General features: G+C 45.7%; 1 protein-coding gene across 1 annotated transcript in view; it reads left to right on the top strand.

Moving 5' to 3' along the window:
* LOC146175928 (homeobox protein six1b-like) overlaps nucleotides 1-16897 on the top strand; it is a 62600-nt gene that overhangs the window by 42089 nt on the left and 3614 nt on the right. The window lies entirely within an intron of this gene.

Genomic DNA, 16897 nt, shown 5'->3' with positions numbered 1-16897 from the left:
TGATATGGAAGACCACCCTGCATTAGGCTCTGCTTCAACCAAACCTTACACTCTAAATACGGTAACCTTTGGGTAATCTTTGTAAAGGTGCACATTTTCACATTGAAGTATACCTATAATTTAAAGGTTACACAATGTAACCTTTCCACTTTTAACCTTTGTAAAAGTTACAGATGGTAAAGGTTACTTCTTTTTATGCACAGGTTACGCAACTTTTTTAGCGCTGTAACCTTTACAAAGGTATACATCATCGAGTTAGGCATAGGTTACATGCCTCAAAGTGTGTTATCTTCGTATACGCATACGAGCGTGACCTTATACACTACTCTTTGTTTCCCCACAATTAATCATCCTTCAGCCCAGTTCTTGATTGTTACAAAGGAGGCATGTGATCCAATAAGAGGCAGATGTTCTTCAGGTGCTGGACCAACGGTTCTGAGGATCGAGCGAGGCCTATCCATGGGTTACGTGAGGTCATTATAGCAGTGAGAGGAGTCGCCGTGCCTCGTCGAGCTCTTCGCGGGCGGCGTGTGGTTGGTGTGGCCAGGCACGTTTTCTTTCTCTGCGTTCATACTTCAATACAGCACATCAGACTGCGCTAACTGAACGCGATCCTTCTCGTCTGCCCCGACTTATTCCTCCTCTCCGCTTTCCACTTTACGGTTCCAACTCTCTTCAGCAACTTCTCTCAGGCATCCCCCTCCTCCGCCTTTCTTTCTCAGCCTTATGTTGTGCCATTTGTCCGTTCTCGCCACAAAGTTCGACTTTTACGGTAGCCGCCCTTCTGCGTGTATCGATAGAGCCACCCTATGGTTGTGCATTGTTCGGAACTCATCACAGCCTCTTCTTTCCACAGCATAGCCACCCATCGGGTTCTTCCCACGTGGCAGCCACCTTCCGATCGCGCATGCTTCCATTCTCGCCATAACTGAGGCCGGCTCCACCTTTGCCCGCACTGTATAAAGTTCGCCTTTTAGTTAGCGCTTGCCTCTGTCATCCTGTAATCCGTGTCCCGTTTTCTTATGTGCTCTTTCCGTTTGAAGCCGTTGACCACTGGCCCAACCACTTTCCGTTGCACACTGCCTGTTATCTGTCAACAAGGGTTGAGGGAGTTGTACATACACCTGCCTCACCATATACCATGAAATATAGTGACGGCGTGCCCTGCAAAGGCTAATGAACTCAAAAACATTTTTCCACCCTTGGGGAGACGCAGGACGACATTCGCAAAATAGAAATAAACTTCAAAACACCGATTCTCGTGGTTTATGAGAGGTTGTCGGCTTGTGGTAAATGTGTGTTGCGAAGGGTTTCAATGTGCATACGGCGGGCAGGGGTATTGAAATAGTTGAACCCTGTCCAGAACGATGACAGTCTTTCTCATCACCCCCTGAGCATCCTCTTTCTTCTTTGTCATCGCCATCATCACCAGCTGCAGTCATTTCTCATGTACTGCAGGCAAAGGACATTTTGACATGAATCTCTCAGTGGGCCAGTCTCTCTCTCTCTCTCTCTCTCTCTCTCTCTCTCTCTCTCTCTCTCTCTCTCTCTCTCTCTCTCTCTCTCTCTCTCTCTCTCTCTCATTTTTCCTCCTTGAACATTAAACGGTAGCGTTGAAGGTTCCGCTGTTTCTGAAAAACCGGCGTCGGTGTTGCCGGCGTTGTCGGGCATCACTATGGCAGGTTATAGCTGGCAGGTGATATGGCCTGGCTCTGATTGGTCAGTTGATTGTGTGACGTCAGGAGACCATATGGTAGGACATAGCTGCCAGGAGCTGAAACCTCAGGTAGCTCATTAGAGGTGGCAGGGTGGGATGAACATCAAAACTTTGGGGCCTCTGGATTCCGACTAAGGCATGCGACTCTATAGGCCACGCAGGTATGCCTGTGTACGGCTTGGTTAAAGCGGTAAATTGTACCTAAGTAGAACGGTCTTTTGCATGCTGCGATAGGTTGTAAGAAAGTACTTTAATTTACATGAGCGAGATAGCAGCGGCACCAATTAAGCAGTTAGTGATTAAGAGAGTGGGAAAGGGCATGCACTTGAAGAGGACCTAAAATGGAGCTGAAGTGTACTCCAGAAGTGCAACAAAGTTTCCTCTCAAGAGAACAATGTCCAGGTTGCGAATGTTTTCATACTGTCAGCTCCTCTTTTCATTGTCATAGTATACGTTGTTTGTTCTGGCGTTGGGTTAGCGCAAGCGAGGCGGGTTACGACAAGGTTTCACCATCTTCGTACTAATTGGCACAGCATGGTCGTTGCACGTGCAACACATATACGACTGGGCGGCCGCTGCCTGGTGGAGAAGGCCTGGGACGCAAAGTGAATACGCGACCGTGCCCCTGGACGCCGGCTCTCTCCGAAAAGCTCTGTAGGGGCCCCCGAGAAAAGAGCCTCCTCATCTGTAGATGCGCGCGCGTCTGCTGCGAAGAGACTTATTTTTAGACCCGCAGAGAGAGGAGGGATGGGAGAGCGCATTTTTTCTTTCTGCACCGGAAGTCAGGAGGACCGACTCTCCACGAGTGTCGGAGGGTGATGTTGCGAGAGAAGGGAGACCAGGCTTGCCTCTGTCGCTGCCACGAAGAGAACGAAAGTATAAAAGCAGGATGCCCTTTAGTGAACAGCCACTTTTATGCGTTTTGCTTTTCTTTTACCAGCTTCCTCTGTTATGTGGTCGCATTCCTTTCTTCATTGCCACTGTCCCACCATGCAAGAGCTATACGACGTGGGACGTGTGATGTGTACACACCGCGTGCGATCATGAGTGCTTTGATTCTTGAACGTTCCATGTGAAGCGTGGCTTCAGGCATAGGTTACAATAGGGCCATTTGTTTAGCCTACACCAGCTACACCAGTGTAGAAAATCTCCTATACCTACAATGGATTTTTGCTGCACTGGTGTAGCTTGTGTAGATTAAAAAAAAATGCCCTAATAAGGCGCCGAGCCCGTTGTAGCCACGGATATCTCTGTGCTGAACGGCACAGCGTGCCTTTAGTGACGCTTTGTCGTTCAGCACTGGGATTTCCGTGGCTGCAATAGGCTCTGCGCTTTATATTATTCGATCTCCTATCTAAATGACAAGTGTTAAAACACGGCTTAAGGAATACGAGAGTAAACCGTACTCTGTAGATTTACGCCCTGACTGACTGAAAACTATACTTTCCAGCGCCACCGCGTTTACACCGTCTTGGGCCTCCGAATAAGAACACAGTGAGCTGTTTAGAGCTGGGTGAAGTTGAACATGTGCGTCGAGAAGAGGGCGGGCAAGTTCACTGAGGTGAATATGAGGGAAATGGAGATATTTGACTGTACGCGAGTTTGTTTAAGCACAGTAATCGCATTCAGCGATGACGGCACCACCATGCTGTCACCATAAATGAAAGTGCGCGGCGTGCATTTAAGGTGCCTGGGTGGCTGCTGTGATGGGTACGCAGTCAGGCGTGGTCACTGCGCCAGCCAGTGAAGACGCCGCTTGGCCACTGTTTGGTACCGCCATGTAAGAAGTGTTATTCTTATTTTCGCTCTCACAGTATGATCACAACAAATTCAGCAGAAAGAAAAAGTGGAAAATATGGATTCTCGCCTGTATCATTCATTCATTCATTCATTCATTCATTCATTCATTCATTCATTCATTCATTCATTCATTCATTCATTCATTCATTCATTCATTCAATACCTCAGTAGGTGTCGTGGAATAAAGAGCGGACTCGATAATATTAGTAGCAATATTCTCAAGTATCATTCGGTTCAAAGGATATTGTTAAATTTGGTTGTAATGGGGTCGCCAGGGTGATGGTAGGGAAGCTAGAGGTGTGTCGCGATATTTATTTTGCGAATGCAAGCCTGTGCTAAGATTTCAACATGCTATTCTTTACATTATACTTACATTTAATTGGACAGATGGACTCGCCGGAATGTTCAACTTGTGGCATCCCAGAGACTGTGGACCATATATTATTGGTGTGCCCAGCGTATGCGTGCGAAAGAAGTGTGCTAGCCGCTTCCTTGAAGCGTTTGGACAAGAGGCCTTTGTTGGAGGAACTGCTGCTGGGCGCTTGACAGGACAAGGGGAAGGGTGTCCAGGCAATGCGTGCTCTATTTGCCGTTTTTTGTGCGACAGCGGACTTGATTTGCGCTTGTAAAGCAAGCTACTCTGTCTGTATATGTATTTCATATGCCTTCTCCCACATCGTCACCCATCATGACCTTCTTTCTTCTCTCCTTCCCCTTCCCCAGTGCAGAGTAGCAGGCCAGATTTGAATAATTCTGGCCAACCTCTCTGCCTTTTCCTTTCAATAAATCCATCTAACTAACATGCTATTCTAGAGTGCACGAATCGAACACGTCGCTTGGTCGAGCAGCATAAGGAACACCCTTTTCGTATCTTTTTGGGGTCAGCAAAAACATTACGCATCGAACCTTTAGATGCGTGCCTCTCCACGGCACGTCGTTCGCGATGCTTTTGATACCTAATATGCACGTGCAGGAGACGTGGTAATTTACTGCGATTCCGGTAAATCCGGGACAGTACAGTGAGCTGTTTAATGAGAAGCGCGCAATATGCTTTAAGGATATTTCAAGAAGCGTGCCGCAAACAAGTCGAAGCAACGGCAAGATCCTTCACGAACACAAAATGAATCACCGCGCGAAATGAGAAACGCAACTCCTCATAGGAGGCGGAATGCACTCACAGATACACCTTTCTTGTTTTTTTCCCACGCTGCACCGCGCGAAAACGTTTTCTCGACCGCAAATGGCAACGGCTTCCACGCACACACAACGCCCCTTGGTTATAAGTGGGAAACAACAACAGCACACGGCGGAGTCAGCGAAAGTAAACAACCACTAGAGGAAAAAAGAAACTGGTTTGCGACTGTGCGCGCTTCGCCGTGTAGAGAGAGTCTGTTGTGTGCCCTTGGGGGCAACCTCGCACACCCTGTAATTTCGGTAATGAATCGTCATGAGCGCACCGCCGCCCTTCGCTCATCTGCACAGACAATGCGCGTCACCGTTCTGCCGAGGTCCTCCCACAAAACTATTTTGCCCCGGAATGTCACGCCCTCTCCCGGACCACTGTTTAACAATCCGCCTATTCGAGCAACAAATCTCTCTTTCTCTTTCACTTCTGTATTGCTTTTCTCTTAACTGCCTCCCCTCCCACCGCGAGCTTTCTTTTCCCATGTTTTTCGCTTACGCCTTGCACCTTATGACACTAACGATGACGAAGCTCGTATCCTCCTCTGTTTCGTTTTTTTTTTTTTTTTTTTTTTTTTGACCGGTTTGAGAGAGAAAGGTGAGAGCACCGTTATGCGTCTCACGAGTGCTGAGTGAGCAACGGCAGTTCGCAGGTGAGAAGCCAGGTTGCCCACATGCAGGCAATGGCAAATGCGGCTGACGAGAAGGCTGTTGTGGCCGGCATAGCCATGTGTCTAAACAGCCACTAATATTGTAATTCATTTTCGTATTTTCTAAACACTTCGTGCGAAGATTCACCTAAAGAACCATCAGCGGCTGCGCTCACACATTGCATATCATCATCTCTATTTCAAACCAAACCGAGTAAACACCCACCGGATGAGTGGGCAGTCTTTGTCAAAAGTTTAAAGTTCAAGCGGCTTGCTTCAGAGTCACACACCGTGCAGCTCGTAATGAATTGGCAATGTTCCAAATCTCTTGAAGGCGAAAAGATTTTCGGTCCTGCCTTCTCTGAGAGGTAGGACCTCCACGAAGGCTAAATGAGCACCGCTAAACGGTTCAGAAGGGAACGACACGTGGCCTCTAATATTTTTCTTCATTTTTATATACAAACATGGTTGGGTTGATATTAAAACACATTTACTGTTAGGCGCTTTTTCTTTTTCCTGACCATCGTGTTCTGAGCTCGGTTCTGGCCCAGATTGGCAGTCCCTTTAGCCAATGGTTAACACCAAAGGACTAGTATACATGCTTCGTAAGGAGTGAACAAGCAAGCGCTGTGCGAGTTTACAGTTTCCGCCTGTCCAAGATGTTGCGTTGACAAGAAGTGGTAACCCTCAGGTATGCAGCGAGATTGACAAAATCAATAGCTAAGGATAATTTCGAGACGAAGCATATGTTGCTGTGAAAAATAAAATACACAAGGCATATCACGTCGTAATTACGACCAATTTTTTTCAGCAGAATACAAGTTACATATATTTCGCTTTTACGCAGATCGCACTTCCATTGCGTCTTTGCATTTGATGTTGCGCTAATTTCTAAATAACCGTAAATTTCTGTTTGCTTCGTTTTCTCTTCACAAAAAAATTACGTAAATATTCTAGGTGTTGTATGTTAATGTTCTTTTTTTCCCTCTCCTTGGTTATGTATAATTGTTCGCTACTCTTTTCGTGGCTCCAGGATTGACTTGGTTAAAATATTAGGCAGCTCCTTTACAATTTGAGAAAAAAGAAATTTAGCGAACCTGGAATACACATAAAGCTAAGAACATTATTTTGGACTCCCCGCTATGGGCATGTGATCTTGCATGCCCTTTTTTTATTTTTTGCGATGGTTTAGAATGGAAAAGGGAAAGAAAAAGAAGAGCAGCAGGAGGGAAAATTCAGCCTCAAACTGCGAGAGAGGGGGACCGATTTGCTAGAAACGGATTGCGTGTTGGGGTCAGGGGAGGCCGGCGGTTGGTGGTTGCGGGTTCAAATTAGGAACAGGGGTGATGGCGAATCAGCGAACAATAAGAACGGCTGCACCGTAGAGGGTCACGATTCGCCGCTCGCGTGAGCTTCAACGCAAAGCCAAGCGTGAGGGGAAAAGAGATTACCACAAGTCCGGCGCATTAAAGGAGAGGAAAGAGCGAGGGAGGCAAAATAATCGTTCCCCGCGCTGGATGCTGCGCGATTATGTGCGGTCAAGTTGCATGCAGTGAGTGTAGCGTTTCGACCATGTGACGAATTCCATAGGCGCTGCCGGAGATATCGGCTGGGCCTACACCCCGAATTTTGTGAAAAATTACAACCTTTGTCAAAAGTCCCCAGGCCGCAAGGTTTCTTTTCAGCAGTATTCCCGAGCTTCTCCAATCCTGGCGGCAAATCATATAGGAATTTAAATTAACGCTGTAGTACAGTATTGTCGATTTAATGTTGGTTTTATACTATTTTTACAGTTAATCTCAAAAGACAGTTTGATTTGGTTTGATTTATAGTGTTTAACGTTCCAAGACGACTCAGGTCACGAGAGATGCCGTAGTGGAAGACTCTGGAAATTTCGACAGCTGGTTCTTTAATGTGCACTGGCATCGCCTCCATCGAGAAGCGATCGTCGCGGCCGGGATTCGATCCTGTGTCCTTGGATTCGTCTGTAGAGCGCCCTATAGCCACTGAGCCACCACAGCAGGGTCATCACAAAATAACCCAGCGTGCACAAAACAGATATGAAGATCTACACAACCCAACGATACCGTCTCAGCTTTTCTATTTTAAAGGCATATATGGTGTAACTTTGACAGCACGCTCAGCATTTCTTTAACACAATCAATTTCCAAGCCAGATAAGCTTAAATTTAATCAAAGGGAAGGGGAGGTAACCACATCATTTTGCGTGGACGACCAAAAATTTAGCGTACGCGTCGACGCGTCGCCGTAGCGGCCAGTGGATAAGTACTATAACGCGCTGCCTCACGCGCATGGCTGCATTCTCTTACGTTCTGAACAGTCTTCATAACAAAACGCAGTACCGGGACAGATGTCAGCAGACCCACGAAGCACGAACTGTTGGCCCAATATTGGCATTGTATTAGCAATGACTGGTTCAATATAGAACCAATTAATTGCCAATATAGTACCAATATTTGGCCAACAGTTTGCACTGCCTGGGGAGATCACATTCTTTCATGTCCGCGCTTGAATTCCTGCAGGTAGTTTTCACGAGATGAATGTGTTTGAGCTTCCCTTAGGCCTATAAGGTCTACTCGTCGTGTTTAAACAAAGAAACTCAACGCGTGAGTTTTCGCAACTCCTTTATTGACTTGACCTTGGAACCGCTTGCTCGTGGCAAACTACTTCGTTCCAGGCAATAAAATAAAATGGGATTTTTTTTTTTCATTCCAATCATCGTCACCACAGAATAATATGTTATCCGTATATCGCAAGTCAATACGATCGTCCTATGTTCCACGATACCTCCGTGCCTGCTCATTTCACAATCGACCGTCTCACACGATATACCTTGCGAGTACATAATTTTCATCGTATTTGCTTTCGCCTTAAGAACACTGTTTATTTTCATGTGGCACTGCTCGTTGTCCTTTTTTCGGTATATATATATATATATATATATATATATATATATATATATATATATATATATATATATATATATGGCGTAGACAAATTTCGGAAGAAAGCTGGAGAGAGTGTTGCACACAGTTTTCCACACGTGCTAGTACTTGGACACATCTTTGAGGGGAATTGCTAGGCGAACTTATCAAACTGCGACAACGCTTACTTCTTCACTTAACTTCTTCAATGTACTTAGTTTCCTATCCGGACCAAGCCGTTATCCCTCAGTATATTAGCAGTACTCCTATTATGCCGCATTTCTTTACGGTGCCTCTAATCTCTGAATGATGCACGCAACTCGATCGACCCGGCTCAACCTCCGCGCAAGTGAGTCCTCTCCCGCTATAGCGAATGGGCGGTGCGTGAGATGGGGGTTACATCGAAAAATGCACACGCGAGAAAAAGGAGACCGGTGCCGCGAAGGGAGAGAGCGCAAGAGAAGGCTTTACGTGAAAGGAGAATTGTGGAGACGGAGAAGGTGATGCGGGTCTTTATTCGCGGTTGCGCTTTTCCACGCGCTCAAGAGGAACCGGGACAATGGGAAAGGAAGCAGCTGCCATATTCCCTCTCGGCTTCGCCTCGCACTCCGAGGAAACGTAACATTAAAAAAATACGATGATACATTGTGGGGGCTATTGTTGCTTCTTAGTAGAACCGTATCATATTTATTTTTTAAACACTTTTTTTTCTTTAAGGCTAAACACTCTGGGCTGGGTTCTTATGCCGAAGGTCGTACGCTGATGCCGACATAAATTATTTAATGACCGCGTTTATACCACTCCCCTTCCGGGGCGACTAACGCCAGCAGCTTTCGCAATGAGGCGATTACGTTGTCGCGTGGACGTGAATAAAGCTTCGCTTGTCTTAGCTGTTTCACATTACTTCGCATAATTATGCTCGGAACTTGTTAGGAGATGCGTGCTGTTATGGAGTAGGCTGACGCAGTAACGCGGGGGTGGGCGGAGGGTAGCCTACTGGGCATCGCCTTGTTAACCTCCCTGCCTTTCTATTCTATTCTCTCTATTTCTCTGTTATACCAAACGAAAAAATTGCGTGAATTTTTTTTTCTGGCTAACGTGACGCGTGTTTAATGAATGAATGAATTTTATTTCGCATACTATGTGAAATTCGGCCGCATAGTGAATATGGGCCAGAACAGTGAGCTGCGATTTAAAAGATTTATTAATAAATTGGTTAAATCCGATTTCAGCCTAAAAATGTACTTTGTATAGGGAATGTAGGTTCCCTTGTGCACAAAGTGACACCGCAGGAAAATTAGCCAAAACATTTTGCTGGTGATTCTAAACCTCCATGGCGATACATGGTGATCCCAAGTCTCTTTTAACGCTTGTTAATTATGTGGGGGGGGGGGCATGATAGGCTTAGTAGAGCTGTGTAAAATTAAAAACATAATTCTCACAAAATACTGCTCCAGGCCACTCATGTCCGTTAAGGAGGAAGGAATAGCAAGGTCCCGGGTCCCAGACATTTTGGTCGAGCGCTATATAAGCCGCCATCTTTCTTGCAGAAAAATGCCCCCCACAAGGAAACCGCTGGAATATGTGTCTACTGTAGTGAGAAAAAGAAAATAGTGGCAGGTTATGTGTTATCTGCACTTATCTCCCTGAAATATGAACCGTTATTGTTCGTAATCGTATATGAATCTGCATCGCTTTCCGAAGCTGTTACTTTAAAATATATATTTTTATTAATGACATATTTTGCGTTTGAAGTACTCCGAATCCTCACTATCGGCCAGACATCCTTCCTGAAAGCACGAGACAAGAAAGAATGATGAGGCGCATGCAGTAAAGAGATTATAAAGCAGGTGTGATTTATTAGACAGCCCCTAAGGATGCCGCTAAGCCTGGCTCGCAACAGCTACATAGATCATAATCCTCGAGCAGCAGGAACATTGGGATGCTCGTTGCGTACAGGATGGCTTTAGAGGCGTGCGCTGAGGCATCCGACAAAGAGATCATGTAAACCGATACCGAGAGACACGAGACCGTTTCGAGAGACTTCGTCTCGTGCGACGTGAGAGCCGCGCACGCGAAGGGTGCTCCGGGCACGTTTGTCGTGGTCGGTGGCGATTTTGCACGGACCGCAGACGTGCGTGCGACATCCATACCGGCCCGTGCATTCGTGCGCTAGCCGTGGGTCGGCCTTGGCAAGGAGCAGCCTTCGTTGGAGCACGACGTGTCGGCATGAAACAGGATACACTGGCGTGGAATCGTGCAGATGGCAGGAAGAAGAGAACATTAGAGAGAAAAAATAAATAAAAACGGCAGATGAGGAAGGGTCAAGAAAAAAAAAATTAAAGAGAAACTTGAGCATGTTTTTCTACGTATTCTTTTGCTTTGAATCTTGATTTCAGGTGCGCTCGAAATCCGAAAATGTCGCGCTGTGTGAGGATCTAAGTGCGAGAATGTGCACTCAGCTCACATATATCCCAGTGTAGAATTACGTGTGGTTTCAGAATGTGTTAATGACCTTGTGGTCTACACAATGATCTAGTGCTTTTTCTTTTATTATTGCGAGGTGCTTGCAAGCCCCTGAAGCAAGCATGGTCGTTCACTTAATTGAGTTTGTAATGTTGTGAGTGTGACTGATTGCATTTAAGGCAGCGCAGATCTTATATGCGCTTTGAAGCCTGCATGGTCGTTCACTTGAGTTTGTAATGTTGTGAGTGTGACTGATTGCATTTAAGGCAGCGCAGATCTTATATGCGCCCGTTTGGTGGTCCGACCTCGTCGCCATTGTTGCCGGTCTAACCGAGCGAAAAGAGAAAAACGCAGGGGACGGACGGAGTTTGCGACATTATTGCTCTCGTCCAGGCTCGCCCCGGATTTTCTCCGCCCAACTCCGTGGTTTGTGGTTTGTAGGGTTTAACGTCCCAACGCGACTAAGGCAAGACGCCGTAGTGGAGGGCTCCGGAAATTTCGACCACCTGGGGTTCTTTAACGTGCACTGACATCGCACAGCACACGGGCGCCTTGCTTTTCGCCTCCACCGAAAAGCGGCCGTCTCGGCCGAGATTCGATCCCGCATCCTTGGGAACAGTAGTCGACAACCTAACCACTGCACCACCACGGCGCGGGACTCCGCCCAGCTCTGTCGTACCTGGTCTCATCATGCGCTGTCGTGTCTGCGAAAAGGTGGAGGCTTATGTTGGATGCAGCGTATACGTGTGCACTAAAGTTCTCCCCACCCTGATTCACGGTCGCCACTCACCATATTGCATTGATGCGGAAATATATATATATATATATATATATATATATATATATATATATATATATATATATATATATATATATATATATATATATATATATTGCGAGCCTTCCGTGGATGTTCTTTAATTTGTACATGCCATGATCTTCCTCTTTCATTTGTACATACCATCATCATCGTCCCGCGGCGCCGGCTCCGGCACGCGCCTGGGTTTTGTCATCGGATTAAAACGCTAGACAAGGCATCGCTGGCCTTGCCGTCACGACCTTGCCGTCTCAACCTAGCCTTCTTTCACAATATATATATATATATATATATATATATATATATATATATATATATATATATATATATATATATAGAATTTGGCCTCTCCGCATTTGTGCAATGAAAGGAAGCATCAAACCATATATTTTGTTCTTCGTTGGAATTCGTTACTGAAGTAATACAACATCCTGCAAGCCATGCGTTGACCTTGGCAACTATTATTCTTTTTTGTCAGCGTTAGCTGTATTAACTCTTGCCTGAATACATTTCCCGTTGTCGAAAAGTTGGCTCGGCTTGCGAAATAAGGCTCTTGTTCAGTGCTCTTTCATACTGTGTAGCCGTCTTCTTCCTTTTTCTCTGCCCATACCCCGATTTTGCGACCTGCGGCGTCCGCAGGAAAACACGTCCTCCACACTCCACCCCTTTTTTAACAATTATCAAAGGAGACCAATGCCTGGAGAACCACAGACGTAACCAAACAAGCTTGGTTAACCCCTCTGAAACTTTGGATTCACCATGTCCGCAGGGCATGCTGTTATACTCCTTGATACGTCGACGTCCGCAGGAACCATGCCTTGAGACTCTTCCATTGACCTTGAGAATTTAAAGAAAAAAAACTACCTTCTTGATTTACAAATTGAAAGAATCGCAGAGACGTGGAGCACATAAACGAGGGGTAGGAACCTCGTCAAGCTACTGCGTTTGTAGCTTTTTGCTCCTACCCTAGCATTTCTTTTGTGTTCATCAGGACAAAAGAAAAATGCTGAATAAAGTTGATTTGATTTGATAAATACCTAATTCAGTGACCACAATTATACGACCATTTAATGGAGCTAAATCGCGCTTTTAAACCGTTCGCTTCATTGACTAATAAATATACCGCGAAATTTTTAAAAAATATTTCACCGTTGCCATGTACAGGTGTGCAGGCTTTCATGGCAGTTGAGTGTTCTTGTTTAGTGTACACATTTCCAACAAAATACTCTTGTCCGAGCAGGCCTCAAAGTTCCCGAGCATATATAGTTACCAATCGACATAGAGGAAGAAAAGCAATGGAATAAAATTTAGTCGGCCAGTTTTAAACAGGCAGCAACATTTTTCAGTCGAAATTATGCGGTCAAATTGCGTCACTTCGTCCGGCGGTGGACGAGGCTTTTAACTGCTGCTACAAAAGATAATGCGCCGATCCCGATATGCGGATATTACGTGCTGCAGACATGCTTAATATGCACGATGCCTCTAACACATTTCTGCATGCAAGTTTATATATACAGACCCTTGCTATGCGGAAAACTGCACATGCATTCTTGAAGTTGAAGTTTATTTTCGAATAAAGAAAACAATGTACAAGAATATACAGCGAGAGGTTCCATGGTACAAGACCACAGGTGGGACCTCCCATGGTAATAGATTTCGATAGGCAACATAATGAATAATATTATTGTGAGAAAATTTATGAAGCAACACTGAAAATAAATAACGAAATTCATAGTAAAGAGTGCATTGCCGACAGATTTAGATACAAAAATAGAATACAGAAAAAAAGTACAAAAACACGAATTCCGCGACACAAAAGATAAAGAAATCACAAATTAAGAAGAAATGTTTTAAATTTCAACTTGAACAAAGAAAGTGTATTAGTTTGCTTAATGTCGAAATTCAAAGAATTCCAAAATGATATGGACGGACATTGAAGGCCTTGTTTCCCGTAGTTAGTGCTGACCTTAGGTAGTAGAAAATTATTACGTAGAGCGAACCGTGTAACGCTGTCGTTTTTGATCCTGCCGAGAGGAAAAATGCTAAATGGGAGCTGATGGTGAAGAATCTTAAAGAATATAATACCAATATTATAAAGATAAAGAGCCGAGAGGGGCAGAACATTTCAATTCATGAACAAAATGTGCGACGGTGACATTCGAGGTGACGTTCTGTGGACATCGTCCACGAGAAAGCTTACACGGTTACCCTGGAGTGTGTACAGAGCCGGAGATAAAATGAGAGCAACAAATAAATCGTTCATGACATACAGGGCGAGGAGAACCAGGGACCTAGCTTTGGCCATCGAACTGACCGGCCGCCAGCTACGTACTCCACATAAGGAAGTAAAGGCCACGTGGTGAGAGGCTCGAAAGAAGTTTGGATGTCATCTGGGCAGCCGAAGAGGCGCCGATGGTCCAGATTGACTTATAGGGTGAGGAACAGGTCCCGACGTCACTTCCGGCTGTTGGGGTGTGTTGGAGTGAAGCTTTCGGAGGATTGCGGTCTTCGTGAGGCTGCGTGAGTTCAAGGTTGTGTTTTGGTGGTGTCTGAAGTTACGGAGCTCCGCGTAGAGAGCCTTGATAATTCGTTTGTAATGCCGAGTCGTGTCAAAAGTAGGACGACATGACACGTGCAAGATAAAGAGGGGGATATTTGCTGTCACTGTTTATTCTAAATGTTTTCTGCATTGTCAAGTTTGTATCCCGGATTATCTTTATGTGGAGTCCAAATTATCGTATTTTAAAGGAGTGAACAAAATGTATGACCCACTTTACTCTATTGACATAGAGAGGATAAGTAAGAAAAGGTACACAAAGGAAATATACGCGCAAGTCAGGAACCTTGAGAATAAACAGGGGAAATCTACACTGTATACAAATGGAACATGTATGGGAGGAAATTCACAAGAGCGTGCACATTTCCTTCTGCATATCCGTTGCTTGCATATGGTCGCTCTTATTATGCTCACACGATAAGGAATATTCACAGGAAGGCATAGGTAGGATACCTGGGAGCATATGCAGGAGCAGCAGTCTTCGAAGCCACTCGGACATATGTGCTCGGCTTGACAGGTGCGCGGCACCGTTTTGGCCGAGGCGAAACCGTGAATGATTCTGCTAATCCGCTACACGAACGCCGCTCGCGTTTCCGGCTCGGAAACTTGTGATCGCGGTCGGAGCGCTCCGATGGGATGCCACTGCCGAGCCGGTGATTAATGATGTACGCTACGTGTGCGTGCTGCTAATGCCAGCAAGGAATTGCAAGAAGATGCCTACCTGTTGCTCGAGTAAGTCATATGCGACACCAGTGTCTTTGCAAGACAAGATTTCCGACAGGCTGATAATCTATCCGGAATTATTCAAAGGGTCTCTCCAGATCACTAATGACCTAATGCTTACGTTATAAACTGCAGCACGGACACGGCCCTAGCGAAAAAAACCGCATGAATCACAATAACCTCATACAGATTTCTCATACTAAGCTCATATTAAACTAATACAAATGTCATACAATCTCATATATTTCTCATATGTTTAACGATTTTGTATGAGATTATATGAGATCTGTATGAGCTTAGTACGAGAAATCTGTATGAGGTTATTGTGACGCATAAGGTTTATTCACTAGGGGGTAACGCCGGAACTCGAGCGTAGACAAGATTATGTCCTCCTTTTGACGGAGTAAGACTAATAAATTTAAGGCATTGAATCCCGTTCTGCAACTCAGCCTGTGTGGCCATCGAGATGCAAGTATGTGTTTCGCATTAAAGCGATTGCGTTAATATATATATATATTTGAAATGAAAGGGGCCAACAGTCTGTGAGATGCCTCATTAAACTTTTCCTAATAGTCCATATTGGTGATGTAGATACGGGTTCGTGGAAATGGAAATGGTATTGTCCGGAACGTACGAAGTCGAACACACGAATTAAAGCTACATACTGCCTCTTCAAGTGTTGGTTGGGAAGCCGTGGGCAGCTGAGCTAGCGCAAGTACACGCGCAGGTTCGTGCTTCCTTCCCTGCCACCAGAATGGATCGGCCAGAGCAGTAGCCTCCCAAGCAGTGCACCGAACCTTTCCAGACGAAGTGTAGGCGGGCGAAGGGGGTAATGCGCGAAGCCAAATCAACAGAGCACAACAGGAAAATCACCAAGATGGCAAAAAAAAGAGGAAAGGGTAAAATACGAGAAGAAAGCAGTTCTGGATGTTCCACAGACGCGCACCGAGACAGGGCGGACTCTATATCATCGCGCCACCGAGCGGCGCGAATCCTTGAATGAATCAAAGAGGAGGGACTGTCAGGGCGCCAGGAAGGGAGAGAGGAGATGAGATGAGAGGGGAAGCGGAGAGGAGAGAGACGACGCAATGCTTCATGAGGCGCCCAGCAAGGTTGGAGATAGAGAGAAAGGAGGAGGAGTAGGAGGAGGAAGCGAAGGCTCCGCAAACGATACAAAAGGCCACGAGAGGGCGCTGTAAATAAATCATGGCGGAAAGAAGTGGCGATTGAGGCAGCAGTGGCGGCAGCAGCCGTTGAGGAACATCGAAAAGGGCAGAAGCGAAAGGAGCCGAAACAAAATAAAAACCATTTTTTTTCTATTTTTCTGGTCCCATGCGCATGCGATGAAACGAGAGGCGTGGCGACGGTGGAACGAGAACCACCGCCATCACAGCAATGCCAGACTGACTCGAGACGAAATGTGCCATTCGCTTATTTTCTCGCCGGCTTTTTTGTCTTGTTACGTCTGTTTTTCCTTTGTTTTCGCTTCTTCGTTTCTTCGCGGTAAAAAAACCGGCCAGACAGCGACGACCAACTCTTGGCCTGAAAGCCATATCTAACGCTGCGCAGCAGGGCATCGCCATAGAATCGGCGTGGACGTACGCTGCTCTGATCAGAGCGCGGGGCGCGCGATGATCTCTGCATTGCGTTCGGCTCACGGGGAGACAGCGCGTCCGGCCTATGTCTGAACGCAAACAATAGTAACGTGAGCGGCGCCGTGCGCTAGGCCCCTCGTTTTCATGTGTGAACCTAGCTTATTAATTTCTTTAATTGCCTTCTAATTAGCTTATATATTTGGCAACAGTGAAGGTGGAAGAAGGAATGCACTTTATTGAGTTGGTAACTGAACGTACATTTTCGTTTTAGGTCCGAAGCACCGGTTTGTAACTGTTAATTTTTAACGTGTGGTAAGAATAAACAGCCGAATTGCATTTTTCCTCCCTATGCTGGTATTTGACTGTTTTGCCATACAACCAATGATTCTGTTCTCGTGTCCAAGAAAAAGAAAGAACGGTGCGTATGCCCCTAGCATGATTGTGTT

The sequence above is a fragment of the Amblyomma maculatum genome, chromosome 10 (genome assembly GCF_055883805.1).
Source record: "Amblyomma maculatum isolate TAMU_Amacu chromosome 10, ASM5588380v1, whole genome shotgun sequence".
NCBI classification, from domain to species: Eukaryota; Metazoa; Arthropoda; class Arachnida; order Ixodida; family Ixodidae; genus Amblyomma; species Amblyomma maculatum.
The sequence above is the reverse complement of the archived record's forward strand: the minus strand, read 5'-3'. Positions and strand labels throughout refer to the sequence as shown.